We start from the raw sequence: 4,326 nt of genomic DNA, 5'->3' as shown, positions 1-4,326 counted from the left end.
TGAACACGTTAAAGAAGTACGAGGTTTGCTGTTATTGCGCGCTGCATACATCAACAGATCTAGAGTCTTCAAATCATGGTTTGTGAAGACATGTGTCCCACAGAATACAATGACATGAATTATTTATAGCGTCATTCCTGTTGAACGGGCAGACATGCTATGAGATATTAAGAGCTGCGTATGTCCATGCATCTGAGAAATTACAGGAAACTTTTAAAAATCCATTAATACCTCAAGTGTTTTCATTTAATGTTTCACTCGTGAGATTAGTTTTTCTGGAAACCTCATAAATTACGTTTACTGCTAAAGACATGCTTTAAGAAGTCCTGAACTCCTTCATTGTTTCTGCTTGCACGAAACATCGCAGACCGGATACATGTTTTGCTGTGATAATCAAGGTGCAAAAGATTTCAAAACCTAGCCAATACCTTACTTTGAGGTTTTTAACCAAAAACATGAACATGCTCTGTGATCCTAACAAATTTCATTGCCAGGTACCTTCTTCAGTGACAGACCCGTGAAGATCCGGGTTAGAATTGAGTCAGTGAGTCAGTGGATTCTCAAAACGGATTTCATGGTGTTCACTATATAAGGAAATGGCATATACTCAACAGAGCTGGTGAAGGGTGATGAGCTAGGGCACTGTCTTCTCGGGAGTCATGTTACTCTGCAAGCAGCTCTGCTCTTTTGTACCAGATCATAACTCTTTACAAACCTGTTACAGCTTCACTGCTGAACTGCTGAACCGCTGAACTGCTTCAACCATCTTGACCTATTGCCTGTGTATGTTTTCTCTTGCAGTACTTTTTTGACATGACTGACAATGCATTCAATTTTAGTCAGTGTGTCTTCATGATTTATAAAATTAGTTTTCAGATCCATATGACAAAGGCGAGCCTCCAATCGTTATAAACAACCCGTTAACCAACCCAAACGACGTTTCTGTTGATTGCTGGAGTGGGTGCCCTGGTATGACCACTGATTCCACTCACAGACTGTACGAAGAAACATTGGTCAAGCTAAATATATAAGTAAGTTTGAGTTACTTCTGGCAGATCCCACTCACAGACGTGCGGCTTTGCTGCACCAGATGGACTGTATCAATACAATGTGATGCCATTTCATCAAAGAACCTGGCGAATGAATATCCAGATGGATGAAATGAAATTGTCAGTGACAATAATTAAAACAACAGCAACTGTTATATTCACGTGGTAATATCACTGAAAATGTGTGTGTTTTCGTCAGGACAGCTTGGAGGTCCTGTCGGTGGCAGGAAATATTGTTGATAGAAGACCCATTGCATTGCACAAAATCGTAGAGCATTGATGGTGAATGTCAGATTGGCATCTATTGACATGGTTCTCGGGGTAAAGCAAAAAATGTTGATAAAAACAAGTTTGAAATTGTAAATAGTTATTTTATTACCATGATGCAAAAAGACTGTTCATCCTACAGATCAATTACAACAAACCACTTATTGACTATCGCTGCGTTGTTCAAATGTGTTTACAACCAATCAGAATCAAATTAAGCTTTCCGTTCCGTCACTTTTTACCACAAATTGCGAAAATAGAAAAAAAATGTTTAAATGATGTTGGCTGCAAAATGTCTGAACAATTAGAATTTGTTAAGAAAACTGATGTGTGACATTTTGAAAAAAAGATTTGATCAATGTATCGTAAACAAACGCGTAATCACACTTGAATAATGTCTTATTATATTTTCCAGTGGGGAAAGCTTGAATTCCATTTCTAGAAGTAATCGTTAAGATCGTCACCACTGTACTGGACTTTGACAACGTGTTTGCTACCGCTTGTACTCTGAAACAATTAATTGCATGACTAACATTTCAAAAGAGAAAAAAATATATAGCAAAGTACCAAAGGCACAATAATACATACTCAAGCAAGAATCTACCGACTGGTCTTTATCTTCCAGTTATATTATTACATAATCATTACCTCCAGTGTGTATCTAAACTTCATTACTGTCAGAAGCCTTATCTGGGACCATTAGCGCACATGAGCTTTTAGTGACGTCGGTCTTAGAAGTTCAGAATGTGTTAAATGATTTCATACAAACGATTTCCTTAAAAAAACCATCTTTGTTATTAAGGACGGATCTCCTTACTCACCTGACGTTTGATCGTCACATTCAGTGGTATTTCATCCGACGTATGATCGGAGTCATTTCCATCAACTTTGCATGTGAACACCACAACCTTTCTGAAATATACGCATGAAAAACATAGGTTTGTATATACAGTATAGGAGGACATGTAATAATACTATATAAAATATTAGACAATATGCGCACACACTTGTACGTGACAAATATAACATTAAACGATTTAATGTGAGCATGTGACAATGTAACAACCAATGCAATACATTATGTATTTTGAGCACGTGCAAACGACAAAAATAACATAAAATATGATTGATAAAATAGGCCCTGAAAGGTATGCAGATGCGAGATAATATGACAAATGAAATCAAAACGATTTATGAAACAGTTGCAAATAACAAAACGTATCTTCAAATGATATCATTGTAATACACTGTACATAGTTTAAGCGAATATGTGATATGAAAATGCAATTGAAAACGATAAATTGAAACGATTGCAAATGACAGTAAATATTAATGCAGATATGACGTAAAAATAAATAAACTCCCCGACTAGGATGACAATGTCATAAACCCATTTGAGAAAATGAAAGCTTCAAAACCTTTACATAATCATAAAATATCCACTAAAATTGAGAACACTGCGTTATACAGAGCTGAATGTTCAGAAGTATAAGAAGACAGTATGTAACCGGGACGTGAATGGGAATACTGAGGACCAGACACTGATTACGGGTTGTGAGATCTATTCTTTATTGACAGACACCCTGAAACACATGTTTACAAAATAAGTGCCAAGTTAAGGGCAAACATGTAAATATAGATAAATATATACAATCATTGAATCTCTTATATCATTTCTAACATTAGAAATGAGTGTAATATCAATTAATGTCAACAGGTGCACATTATATAATGTTGTTGTGGTAATAGGTACATAGCCATTAACACGTTGACTGAACCACCAAGAACGGTAACTCCTTGGTATTAGAATAACGTTTCAAATACGTCGTACCAACGTACACATTATGGTGAACGTGTTTGTACATAATACATAAAATCCATCAACTATGTGAATAACATAATAACTTTATACATATGACACAATGATAACGTTCATACCCTGTGCGTGACACTGGGGTGTAGAAGAGCCACGCCTCCAAGAGGAATATACTGCTGCTACAAGAACAAGCAAACCAAAGTCTCAATATTCTAAATATGTATGTATACAAATCACAACAATCAATAGCTATGGTTCGGTACTGACGTAACTATGTGTAAGCCACATTAGGTCATACCCAAAATCAATCACACATTCAATCATTCTGCATCGTAAGTACAATGCAAACCAAGTGCGCTATGGTTATAATGCACAATAAATAACCTATGCATAAACATCATTCAAATAAACAAAGTATCATAGTTTTAAGCATGATCGTTATTTACTATATCACTGCAAGATTGTCTACTTACCTTGGCATAATATTTACAATTGCACAAATATACTTTAACCTATTTTATTATCATGAAGAACATTTAATTAGCACTAATAACATTGTTATTTAGTACAACATATATAAAATACTTGAAATATTGTTCCTACCTTTAGATCGGACGTGTTAGTTGTTTTATGCTCTGAACTGCGATCGGATTGAAGTGAAGTGCAATGGCTGACGTGCAAGTAATGTTTAGTGTTTTAAAAGAACCAATCAACACAAGGGGCCAAGCAAGTCAAAGGGCACAACACAAGCGATGACACAATCTCTTGACACCCCTTATACCCGTAATGGACTAGGCAAGATCTAAAAATAACCATAGACTAACGCTTAAAAATGATACTGCTTGCGTTAAAACTATAAACAATGACAACTTCAAACGAACCAAACCTTACATGACTTCATACCTGCCACACACTTCCCCCTCCCCAACAAATGATGTCCCCATCATTATAATTTACCAGTGACAACACCCAGAATAGCCTCAGTTAGCTTCTCTGGCTGGTGAGCAAACATTGCCCCAGAGGCAAGAGAATTGAGATAATCCGCTCTCACCAACCAGTCTGGTGTAGCTACCGCAGAGAGAACATACTCCCCACTCCGCATCCATCTCGGTTGAACTCGGGTTCGGCCTGGCGTCGTGGAACTGGAGTTGGCATTTCCCTTTCTGCTGGCTGATTATTCTCTTCATCAGATAC

The 4,326-nt window shown here is 36.8% G+C and overlaps 1 long non-coding RNA gene across 1 annotated transcript; it reads right to left on the bottom strand.

Moving 5' to 3' along the window:
* Positions 1–2,861: 2,861 nt before the first annotated feature.
* LOC124278244 lies at positions 2,862–4,045 on the bottom strand. The gene is made up of 2 exons (XR_006899038.1): positions 3,736–4,045; positions 2,862–2,899 (listed from the first exon to the last, which is right to left on the bottom strand). It is a non-coding gene; the product is annotated as an uncharacterized LOC124278244 (long non-coding RNA).
* Between the last annotated feature and the right edge of the window lie 281 nt (positions 4,046–4,326).

The sequence above is a fragment of the Haliotis rubra genome, unplaced genomic scaffold, assembly GCF_003918875.1.
Source record: "Haliotis rubra isolate DU_JTF1 unplaced genomic scaffold, ASM391887v1 Scf2332, whole genome shotgun sequence".
Classification (NCBI taxonomy): Eukaryota; Metazoa; Mollusca; class Gastropoda; order Lepetellida; family Haliotidae; genus Haliotis; species Haliotis rubra.
Note: the sequence above shows the minus strand (reverse complement) of the source record. Positions and strands in the feature narration are given on the sequence as shown.